We start from the raw sequence: 12,960 nt of genomic DNA, 5'->3' as shown, positions 1-12,960 counted from the left end.
TTGAATGCGTTTATCTTTACTGATTTAATGCATCAAATCTGCAACCTATAAGTGAAACATGTCCAACCTTCCTGGACGAACGTCCTTCCTAGGGTTGCAAGAAAATGATTAATAAATAATATCATCAAAATTGTCATTAATTGTTATGTTCTACAGTCAATAATCTTATTTTTAACAAAGGAGAAAGGGAAAATGTCTTATATTGCTTTGCAGCAAGCTCTAGTGACTAAAATCCATCAAGACAGACACTCGGACATTCGCCTAGCGTTACTTTGATAATTAATATTGCTTTAAAGTAATATCACATATCACAGCGTTAGAACGATCGCAGCCAGAAGGCGATAAGCAGGCTCTAAATGAAAGCCAGCAGTACGAGGCAGAAAGAATTCAATCTAAATGAACGGTTGAAGCCACGATTGAATCCTCTGATCTCTGGAGGCTCTGGGGTTATCGTCGATTCCTCCTCGACGATATCGGTGAACGGCGCTTTGGTCTTTCATGTTTGAAAAAAAAGCTCCGAGCCTCCTCTAATCAGCGGTATCGACTGGCCGGGTGTCCATCAAACTCCCACGACACACGGAAGAGAAAGAAACGAGCGTGGAAAACAAAGAGCGTGTCCAGGAGGTACACAGGGCCACGGGAAAAGTAGACAATGAGCGACGAGCAGGGTAAAAGGGAATATGAGAGTGAAATGGAATACGAAATGAAGGGAGGCTTCTTGTGTCCACGTTGTACTGTGTCCGTCAAGGTGGTGGTTACCACCTCGTTCCCACTCTGCCGGAGCCGTGGCCCACCTCTGTTCATATATACCGTCCTTTTTCGTTTCATCCACACCACACGGGTACACCCCCCTGTCTGCCCCCGCTTCGCGTTACGTTCCCTTCCACGATTCTGCAGCCCCCTCCCTCCGCCACCTTTCGACCCTCCACGGCACGCGTTGTATGTCCGGTCCCTTTACTTTCGCGTTTTTGTATGCGGGGTGAGCAGCACACGGTGGCCGGTGCTCGAAAAAGGGGACGAGCCGTGGTCCGAACGGGGAACGGAGGGCCGGGCAACAGAGAAATCCTCAAAAGGCACAAAGGACACCCGCATGCATTAAAGGGTAACAATTCCTTCACGACAGAGGCCGATTCTACGTGGTCTGACGTTTGAAAATTCGTCGTCGTCGTCGTTTGCCAGTGACCACGCGACTCGACGACGTTTTCTAACCCCACTCCAGACAGACGGATAATGTTTTATACAACGTCACGCGTTTAGGACACCGACCTGCATGCTGATTTCACGCCGGATTCGGGCCCTTTGTTCCTTCTTAACCGAGGGTGACGAATTGTTCCGCGAGAGGACCGGGAGAGATGAAAGATCGTCCGGAGAAACGGGATTTTTATTGTTGCTGCCGGTGTGCAGAGGATTGTGCCACGATGAATGGCGGATGAGAGCGATGCAGAAATAAGGTGATCTACCGTTGCAGGTTGAATCGAGATTTTTGGAGCGCACGGAAATTCGGAATAAGACGTGGCTTCTTCAAGTACTTGACAGAGCACGTGGTAAATGATTCGATTTTTATTTTATATTCCTGTAAGTTATTAAGACGTGCCTAACCTTATTATTATAAGAGAAAATTAATGACGATTTAAGAACACGAATGAGCTTTGTCTCTCCTTTTTCTAAATTCCCCTTATGCAATATGCACATAAAAGCTCGCAGTCTATTAACGAAGCTCGAGAAGTAATCAGATCCGCGCACAGCGGAATTGCGACATAAACAATCATAACCCAGTAAAATATGTCGCACTCGAAGCAAAGTTAACGACCATTCCGACGTCGAACCGGAAAGTTACCATGAAAATTACCGCTAATAATTATCCTGCTCCCTCTATTTGATTCTCTGAACGGCGTTCGCTCGAAGACGACGATGTAAAAGTAAACGTCGAGTTTGATGTTTCCTTTATACGGACGTTACGACGGACCTAAATCCTGCTCGTTCCTCGCCTTGCCAGTTAGACAAACAGGCAAGACAATATTTGATAAAAGTATTAGAAAGTCTCCAAGCTTTCGAGCGACCACGAGAGACCATTTAGCAGTGTACCTGTCGAAATAAAGCATCCGGTCTCTGGGTCTGAGTCACCGTGAACGAGGAAGTGTTTCGAAGTCGGTCTCGAATTTCCATTTCCCGCTCTCGAGGGCAAGATTACGAGATGTTTGAGAGATGCAAACGCGAAGTCGCGTCGCGCGCGCGAGAGGGCATAACTGTAAATCAAGCGGCGCGGGGTAATTACTTGAGAACGTGCGCGCTTTCGTGTTTGCTAAACAGTCCGAGCGGGCGACGACGGACTTGCTATAACGAGAAAAGTCCGGTCAATAAATTAATTAAACTGTCGTGACTTCGAAGCGAGAATTGCCAGGGCTGGCCGGCGTAATGCGTTCGGTCCTGACCTCATTACCATTCGCGAAATCATAATCGTTTCGAAAATTGCGGAAAGCTTTTAGCCAAGCTGCCACTTCGAAGTTAGAGTGGCCGCTCATGCCCGAACGCGTTAGAGGAACCCTAGGGGGCTTCTCGTAAAATTTGAACGATCACAGAATAGAAATGCGTCCACCCGGACCGCGATTATATTCTTCGTTCACCGACGATTGCCGGAACGAGCCACGACACTTACCGATTTCACCAGGTCGTCGTTTTTTCGAGGTGTTTCTCTAATTAAAAATATTTCTCGATCAAACTAATACTGAAAGGGTAATCGATATCCTTGATACTCGTAGTCGTTCTACAATCTCTTCACACGTGCTACAGATGTAATTACAGAATTTGAAGAAGCAACTCAGTACATCAGAGATTGTACTAACAGGTTGATGCCATTCAATAAATTAATAGGCATTACAATATATGGATTTACTCAATTCCACAAAATTAAAGGGATTAGAGAACTCGCTCTTTAAAGTGAACATTTTAATACAATTTTGCACGAAGTTACAGGATACGTAAATAATTCAGTGCTCCTTTAATTTCAGTCCCATTAATTTGGACAAGATGAGAAATAAAATTATATGAATCACTTTTCCCAAAATGTACTTGTCATGGTTTAACGTCAATAGTGTATATTAACCCTTCATTGCATGATTTTTTTAATTGGGATGAAAAAATTGAAAGAAAGTCGGCTTTTATGTTTTCTTCAAGGGAAAAATATTTTAAAAAATTAGAACAACATTTTATCAGATGAGATAAAATGTGTAGAATAGTAAGAAACACATTCTTAGTTTACTACCAGATTTGTCAACTGTATCAGATATGATACACTATGCAGCGAAGGGTTAAAATGTTTCGAAGTTCATTGAAATCATTAAAATGTATATATGCGTACATGTTCTCTATTTTCGCGACTGTTCTTGTGCTCGTCAAATTAATTTCCATTACACGCATCCGTGGCTACACGAAGAGATGGAGAAATGAATTTGTACACCTAATCGCGTCCGTTTACGGTATATTTTCATTAGGACTGAGCGTCTTCATAATCCGATTAAGGTGACGCAAGATAGGAAGCAATAATTTCATTGGAGCCTGCGGATGTAATTAGTGTACACGGCCCGAGCGATCCGATACGAGATCGAAGGCGTCAAAACCGGGTTATTTCCTCGCCACTTCCCCATACGAGCGCATTACTTCGGCATTCCTCGGAATCAGCCTGTGAATAGTAACACAGGCACAGCGTGCAGCTGTCCGAGAATCCGAGTTTATGGCTTCGTCGGCAATAAATGATTTCCAGGTCTCTCGTGGCGCTCTCTCCCCCACCCCCTTCTCGAACGCCCTCACAATTTGCGGCGGGACGCTTGTTAAACCGAAAGAAACACCGTAATTCTCGGCCCCCGGGGCTCCAGGGAGGGGCATGCGGTTTCGAATGAAATCGGAGGATAATTTTCGTCGCGAAAGAAAGGGAACGACTTTATTAGCCGCGGGTGAGACTGCGACGGCGTCTCGCACTTTATCAACGAGCGTAACGGGGGTGCGCATTAAAATTTCTCGAAGGTGTCAACAGCTCGGGCCGCCGTCGGATTTTATGCAAATCGCGACGCATCAATTAGACGCCATAAAAGAAGATCGGGATGCAGGGAGTGTTCGCCAGCGGCGAGAGCCGAGATCGTGAACGTTCCTGTTTCGCCGAAAAATCCTGGTCCGTTCGGAGCCAGTTCGAGAGCGAGAGAAAGGGAGAACAAGATGCTAGGGGGGGGCCGAGTACGCGTGGCTAACAAGGCTCTTCCTTTGCGTCTCACTCTGAATGCCCCGCTAACGAGTCGGGCTGGTAAATTATTTCGTAAAAGGGGACGTTTTACGCGGCCCGCCGCGGCATCCGAGTTATAATTTCCGCCGTGGCGACTTTATAGACCCGGTCGTCTCGACGCGGATACGGCCTCTAAACGTTACCCATAAGCTCCAATCAATTCCCAGCACGATCGTGCGTGCGCTTACGCTCGACCGCTCGCTGTCCCCGCAGATTCGACGATAAGACACTCGAAAATTCTGCTTAAAGAAGCGTTCCAAATTTAACGCCAACTTGCTTTGCTTACTTTCTCCCGACGAAAGAAAGGATCAGGGTTTAAGACACTTCCTGTTTCCTTCTGTACCGTGTCATTTCACTTGGACGAACTTCTTTTAGCAGAATGATTTTTTAAAATCGAAAATACATCCATACTTTTATCTACATGAAGAGGGAATAATAAATCTTATTTTTTCGTACCACTCGTTCTGTGCCGTGTGGGTCGCAAACGCCCCACGCAAACTTTCCATTCAGGTCGTAAGGAATTTTCGCTATCAGGTGGTGGAGAGCTTGTCAAACCGTCTCACGACGACAATTTCTTGACATGGAAAATTTTGCTTTCAAAGCGAGAAGATTGTACCAATTAAATTAATTGTAATAAATTAGTTACAAAAATACTAAAACAAAAAGCTTCGATAGACTTCCATTTTCCTGTATCTATCAGTATAAATTTCTAATACCGGAAGTAAAATTCTATCTGTTCGAATTTTCACGATTCTACACAACATAATCATAAAAATCCATTTCATCAAATGTCACTGTAAAAACTTCGACCATTGGTTCCAAGCACCGACTTCGGATCGATCCGCAGATTTCGATATCTGGCATATTCTACAAGTGCCATAATTGAAGGGCAAAGAGAGGCACGGTATAGGTACCTGTCCATTAATTTTCCGGGCCATTCGTTGCCGCACCTCCCGTTCGTCTCTCGCGGGTCATTCAAGCAGGAGGATTTCAATTTCCTTTTCTGGAAGCGGAGGACGAGGCCCGAAGATAGGTCGAGAGGAAAGAACCGAGATAATCGTGGGGCGGAGGGCGAAGGTCGGCGAGGAGGTGTCGCGGATAAACGATCTAGATAGCGGACTTTATGGTTCCGTGGGATTACCGGTCCGTTGCATAAATTTCGGCGACGCGCATATATAATGCGAAGCTAATATGCTGGTTCTTCGAGTTCCGGCGTGGGGCTAGGTTTGCGAGCCACGGGGTTTGGGAACGGCGACAGGTCGCTGTGCAGAACGCGTGCAAGCAAAAGAAGAGGAAAGACAGAGACGCGTGGGAGAAGAGAACGAAGAGACACCGCGAGGACGAGTGGCTGTGGAACGCTCGGGGACGGTAAATTTTCGTTGCAATGCGGCGTCGTTATTAGCATACAAGTATTTAGAATGAGTTATTGGCCGGCACGCTTATCCCCAAGGGCGGATATATTCGGTACAGCCTCTCTCTCTCCCGTGTCAGGTGTATCCCTCAGGAGGTAGCATTATGCGCTGCATATTTTATCTCGGCTGTGTCGCCGGTCCTCCAGCGCCGCTTTTCTTCGAGCTGCGCGAAAAGGCGCGGAGAACGGATCGACGATTGTTTAAAATGGAAATAAGACACACTTGAGAATGTTCATCAGCCCTTAAGTGGGATTGATGAGTCCCACCCAAAGTACTAACAATTATTTAACGTGAGACTGCTAGTAATATTTATGGATTTAGATGAAATTTTAATATCTCTAAATCCTACTAAATCATCGGTCAATCTAAATTGCAAAACCAGTCAAGAAAACGTTGAACTGCTTGGACGAGATGCGCTACCACATCCGCCATATTCACCAGATATTACTACACGAGATTTTTATTCTGATTAATCCAACATGGCGTTTCCCACCAGTACTTCAGTTTTTATTATAAAAAAATTGCCTTCCGATTGGATTACTTCACACGAGTCGAATTTTATCTGCGGAATCCACTTACTACGTGAAAAGGATATAGCTACCGATGGAAAATACTGTGCATAAAATGTTCTCTATTTTTCCATTCAAACAAAGGACTCGAAAGTTGAACCGATGTCGTCGGTCCACCACCTTTCTTCGAGGAGCAGCTCGGAAGACAGTGTAGAACGGATCAGCGATTGTTTAAAATTGAAGCAATACAGGAACGCGAGCATGTCGAATCCCGTCGATTTCTTTCGACCGACGTTTCTCTTCGCCGTCGAACGTTTCTCCTCTTTCTTTCGTTCTCTATCCGCGTTACTCCATCTCGCTTCCGCTACCAGCCATTTGGGTTAAGTCTAAGCCATTCAGATTTATGATCGGTTTAGCCCAGGCCGGTGAATCGATTCTGCGGCTGGTATAAAGAATCGTTTCCGTGCATTATAGCGCAACAACGCCGGTTAAAGGCAGCGTCGCTTACAACCGGCCCTGACAAATGGCCCGGCCCACAGAAATCGCCGCTAATCGGTGCGAGAGCGCAACCCGGCCACCCTCTCTCTCTTTCCTCCGCGATACCCGACGATTAAACCACTTTTGCGGTCGGTCCGCGGGGTCGCAGCCCGACGGTCTTACTTTATTAAGCGAGAGTTATGCCCCCGTACTCCCTCGTCCGAGATATCACTATCCCCTGGACGGTCAATATTGCCGGGATCCAACGAGACCTTTAACGAGCGGAATAAAATGGTGGACACCTCGGGACCCACGATTATCGATTCTTTCCGTGCGACTGATCCCGTTCGTAAATCTTCCAAAATGTTGTCGAATTCTTGTATTCTCTACTTCATTTCTTTTTGTGACTCTTTGGTCCTGCACTCTCGATACGGAAAACGGAATTTCATCTGACCTTTCACTTCACCAGTGGCACATGTATGCCCACACTATTATCATTATTTTAACGAAATTTTATGCGACTAGCTTATTAATAGACGGCGGATCTTTATGCAAAATCAAATTTTTGTGCATTGTTGAGAATTTTAATATGTATGTTGAAAATAATATGTTGACATTCTTCAATCCTTTGAATCGGTTTATTGTTTTAAATTGCACCTACCCATTTTTGTCACAAATGCATAAAATCCGCAGTCTATATATACTTATTAATGATAATTTATTCATGGAATTATTTAAAAATGGTTCTCATCAAATTAATGCCACTGAGTATCAATTTACTAATATTGAAATTAACTAGATTGTAGCCTGAGGTGAGTTACCAAGTAAATAACAATTGTTATTGATAACGCTGATCGCTTCTATGAATGAAACAGGTGAAGCTTCTGTGAAACGTATAAAATCCGTGTGGTAGTCAGTGTTAACGAAAGATAAAATTCTAACTTATTAAAAAAAAAAAAACATAGAAAGAAAATGCTAATCGTATACATATGTACTACCCCTTGCATTACAATATCCAGTCAGACTCGTAATGAAAATTTCGAAGAGAATCTACTAAGCACGGATGTCACTCTATCTCTTTAAATCGAAATCAAATTCTGCCTTTGTCATTAACACTAAATCTACCGAGTACTAAAAGCGATTAAAATGTTTTACCTTACAAAAATGACAAGGCTTTATTTATTTAGATTTTATGTAACTTTAGTTACAATATGTGCTTGGATAAAAAATATATCGAATCAATTTCCATGTAAGCAACTTCGTAATTCCAATCATTGTAAGATGAAAAATATAAAACCGGTCATTTGACTGGCAGTGGTAGGTTTAGTGTTAATATTCAACTATAAATCTTCTGTTACTGAAGCTACAGTATTTGTTACATATTTTTAAAGTCGCAAACAAATAATTGAATTATTATAAATCGTAGCAACAGATCAGTACACATTTATATTTTTTCCTAAACTTGAAGACATTTAGCTTACAAAGGCAAATATTTCCAACGTTTCAAAAACTCTTCGTCCCCGAGGGGTTAATATTGACTCCAGACAAAAACCCAGGAATACGCGGGGATGTTAAATCGGAGGCGATAAATTTGAAAATCGTATGGGAAGATTAATGAAAAGAGCAGGGTAGCCTATAGCGCAGGAACGCAGATAAACGCTCAGTTGCAGGGTGTGACGTTGTCGCACGCGTCGTTTGGTACGCGTGGCGTAAATCGTTCACGGTCAATTTCCGAGGAGATCTTCGGGGTCGACGATGTTACCGAGTGGATCAACGGGCCGGGACTTCTTTCTTAAGCTGGTGTCTACCATCGAAACATGAAAAGGAAACAGCAGGCGGGCTCGGGGCGGCACGGTGATGGCACCGCGTCAACGAGAATATATCAAGCAGCTGCCGTGCGCGCGGACGAATTCAAAGGTAGTTGGGGGTCGGTGCACCTGATTGCTGGACATCCATCTACCCCCACCGACAGAAGGTGTAGAAACTCCACGGGAATCCAGCCCCTCTGGACGTTCGACAGAGAATGAACACACACGCGCGCGCGATGCTGGAGGATATAATGGCTTTCTAATTGCGATGCGCGCCAGCTGATTTCATGTGGGACTGTGCGAAATTAAGAGACAGCGAGAGGAAAGCCAGAGGGTAGCGGAAGCGGCGATGATGAATAGAGAGACTTGAAAAATTGACTATTACACTTCGCTGTCAAATTGTTCACTGTGCACAAGATTAGACGAGCACAAGATTCGACACACCTGAAGAACTAGACGAAATCTACAACTTCGAAACAAAGCAGAGAAGATCTGCTGAAATTCATAAGACATATGGGATGAAACCTAAACACTGGTATAGTGATGCGACGTTAAAGAACAGAAGAAAAAAAGACAATTGTTCACTGGCGGCAATGATAGAAAAACAGACTAGAACTGCCATCAATGATAAAAAAAATTGCGTTCGATCATCACTTCACTATATGTGTTAATGCAATTCAATAATTTAGTAAACAGTAATTCAGTAACGCACAAATCAGTGTTTGTCGAGCAAAAACGATCGTTAACCAATATTTGACATTTGAACGTCGCGACGCTCGCAAGAAACGTACCAGAAGACTAATGGTAATTCATTATTACAAGCTCCGATATATTCCCCCATTACGATCAAATAATACAGCCTCGGAAAAAAGTTTTACCGATAAATCTGATCGTGGATCGCTGCGTCCTTCGCGGATCGGATAATGGATTGGATACAATCAGCTCGGGGAAGATACATCGTTGCAAGACGAAGGATATTCGCGTCGCCAATTGTTGGCCGTGATCGCGAGAGACGTGGAAAGGGACACGGAAGAAGAAGTTATGGCGTCCAGACGGCTAGGGGAGTTTCCGGGATCGGGACGGTGGGAACGCGAGATTTTTCGGAAATTGACCGTAAACGACCGGGTCAATTTACGCTCGCCGGCGAAAGTGACGGCTGGGTTCTGCTGAATCGATGCGAGACGTCCGCCGGCCTCGGAGGGTAGCAGAAAAATGGGAATTTAAACGACCTCCGCCACGCGAAGCTTTCTAGAATCTTAATTGGAGTAGAAGACAAGGGCGAGAAAATTACGGCGGGCGTTTGAAAACGTCTGGAAAAACAGTTTTCCTCGAAGATCGAACGGTTTGTCCTAGAGACGAGGAGACGCGATTTTGCGAGTCGCGATTTGCAACTGCGAGCTCGCTCGGGGGACCGTCATTCGCGATTCATTGGACCGGTGGAAACTCGTCGGCAACGTTTCGACGAGCAGACCGCGCGTCCATTTTCGAGGAGTTAATATTCAAAATGAACATTACAGCGAGGGGCCAGGGCTACCGTTAATCTTCGATGGCATGTGGGACCACTCACGGCGCGCCGCAGCTCGCTTTATCGTGCTCGCGTTAATTATGCAAATGAATAATTAGCATTTCGATTATTTCGAACGACGCCACCTATTCCGGGCCAGACGAAAATTTATCGGCTCCCCTCCGCCCGGTGAATTTGTCGATGACGCCCGCTCGCTCGCGGATCCGCCGTATTTCTTCGGGTTCGACGAGAGAGCTCGTGAAACTGTCGTCACGGCTGTTAATAATAAACTAGACGATAAGTTACGACGCGTGCCGCTTTCAGTCGATTCGTCTGCAAGCGAGCCTCCTCGTAAAACACACCGAGAGAGATTTCGTAATGAAGACGCCGGGGGGCGGAGCGAGATGTCGCGAATTCACGAGACAGACGTCGAACCAGAAGAGAAACTTGAACGAAGGGATTTCGCCGATGGGGCATTGCTGGAGCAGATTCGCCGGAAAGAAGCGTGGTATACAAGGGTACCGACGGACCTCGGCTGCCTACGAATATTAATCGGCCGAATTTACTACGAGCCCGGTTTCCACGAATCCTCGTCGATTGATCAATGCGAGAGGCGAATCGACTCGACTGCAGAAATAAACTGTTAGTCTTATGAATATATTCATACCCGGTTCATCAATATTCAAAACCTACTTTCCCGGCTGCGCTTAAATTCACTGAAATCGGATGTGCCGGGATCGTGGCCCGACGAGGACCGACCGATTCTCGGTTTCTCATCGTAAAACTTTACAATCGCCCGATTTCCGACGGAAGCTTCAGAAAATGGAATACCCCTATTCGAGCAGGAGGACCTCGACGATCGATCCTGGTCCCAGCATCTTCGATAGATCCCGGAGAACGATCGTTTTCTTTAGGCCCTGGATCGTGCCACAGACCGATCGTCCGCCGGTTCAACGCGTTCTCGCGATTCCGATGTCCGCTTGGACCGTTTCCAATTCCGTTTCTGCCCCTTTCTCTTTCGCCTATCATTGCCTGTTGCATCATTTCCAGGCGGTCACGGGCTCCCGGACGTGAGATGTATCCCGAGGGTCCAACCGATTCGCGAACCAGTCCACGTACCGATCCGGACGATCCGCGGCAAATAGATCGCTTCGCTAATGGATCGCCCCTACCGATATTATCCCGGCCAGCAAATTAGCAAGTCTTAAGAGAGATCCCCCAACGTTAATCGTCGGGCCGATTTCGGCGGCATTGCTCTCGGACAATTTGCCACGACGAAATTTCATTTGTCCCGCTCCCTTTCGCGTGCCGCAGCTCCAACGATCCCTCCGAATCCCTTCGAGGGTCTCTTCTCGCTAATCCACCTTATTCTCTCTTCATCTCCGACGGCCCGTTCTCCTTCGATTTCTCCTCGCCCTGTCGATTCTGTCGCGGGAACGCGGCTTAGTGGATTAATCGATGTTATCCAGGACCCGAAAACCGTGAAAACGTCGGCCAACTTCAACACCGGACCCTTTTCACGTTGAATCAAGAACGAAATCAGATTCCAGCTCGACGGCCGTCGGCTCGCGAACAATAAGTCGGATTATGGAAGGCCGACTGACGCGACACGCGGCTCAAACGATCCATGATACACTCCTCGAGATTATGCTCTTTATGCCCTGCTCTTGTTTCCCGGGACCGGGGAGTTTTAGGGATCGGGGACACTTAGGGGTCGATGTGATCTAGCCAATGGAGAACGCTGCAAGGGAACTCGAGAGACGCGCGATACCAGATAATATTCTTGAATTATTTAAGAAAAAATATTTTACAGAATTTCAGGAAAAAGAGATCCTCGCACCCACGACCTCGAGATTCCTCTAACTTTCCTAATTTTCACATTTTGGAGTTTAGGGGCTCCTGATCTCACACGGATCTATCGGAAAATTTAGGGGAACGAAGAGTGTGGAAGAACCTCTTCGAAATCTTTCTCGAAGAGGAAGGTCTAATTTTGCAATGATCAAAAATTGCAGTTGTCACGACACAAGATCACCAAACGCTACATCGCAGCGTCCAAGCGGCAGGTTCACGTGGCGCTTCCCGTCACTTATCCCGGCGCGGCGCGGGTTCCGATCGGAAATGAGAAATCTGCAGAATGCTCACCTCAGAGATCGCACTGCGTGCCGTTTGTACGTCGGTCAGGCATCGAACGCGCACACACCGAACAGCACGTAAATAATCATCGATCACAGACAGGCTCTTCGGTGTTCCCGCCTTTTCCTGGGATCTACGGTGGATGATGAAACGGAGCACTGGATCACGGCCCGCACGTATCGCATGTACAAAACGCACTGTGTCCTATCTACAACTGGGTATGCTGACTTTCGGGCAAAAGCCCTTTGTCAAAAAAAAAAAGAAAAAATAACAAACGAACAGGCTAAGGATCACACGCGGTCGGTTCGCAGTCACTTGCTCGCGGGATCACTGATTGTGTTTGTTGGTGTGGTGTCTGTCACGGATGGGTTCGTTGCCCATCGGGTGCGAGACACGCGTTCCGCGAGGCGAACGATCAGCCAAAAACAACGTAGCAACCTACACCGTACCGTCACGGCGCCACGGCACTAACTGACAGGCTGACGAGAACCTCCAGTTGCTCGTTGGTGGGTAGCCGGCGGGACGAAGGGTCGAGGGAACGGAGCACTGTCTCGCTCGCACTGGTTGAACGGATGGTCGGATCGCGTTCGTGCTCGTCCTGTCTCCCTCCCACCCGTTCTATTGCCACCTAGTGGCGGTCTCGCAAACTCGTTCTCCGGTACGGGCCTCCACCTCCCCTTGAAAGAACGCAGCGGTGGGGCTGAAACGAGCACGTGGACCCGCTAAAGAGGGAGGTCCGAGCGGGCCACACGGTGGGGGCGAACAGGCAACCCCGGTGAGGCTTGCTTTGGGGGTGAGGTTGCAAAATATGTTGTAGAAATGGGGTGGCCGATGAATGCGGTCG

General features: G+C 46.6%; 1 protein-coding gene across 2 annotated transcripts in view; it reads right to left on the bottom strand.

The window, feature by feature from the left end:
- The window catches only part of LOC143212325 (discoidin domain-containing receptor 2), a 157,434-nt gene extending 144,774 nt beyond the window's left edge, over window positions 1-12,660 (bottom strand). Inside the window, exon 1 of one of the 2 annotated variants that reach the window (XM_076430993.1) lies at window positions 12,126-12,660. The gene's annotated coding sequence lies outside the window, so the exon portion shown is untranslated. The remainder of the gene's footprint in view (window positions 1-12,125) is intronic. The other variant, XM_076430992.1, reaches the window with a different exon arrangement.
- Window positions 12,661-12,960: the final 300 nt, after the last annotated feature.

This window comes from Lasioglossum baleicum, chromosome 9 (genome assembly GCF_051020765.1).
Source record: "Lasioglossum baleicum chromosome 9, iyLasBale1, whole genome shotgun sequence".
NCBI lineage: Eukaryota > Metazoa > Arthropoda > Insecta > Hymenoptera > Halictidae > Lasioglossum > Lasioglossum baleicum.
This window is presented reverse-complemented; position numbering and strand designations above follow the sequence as displayed.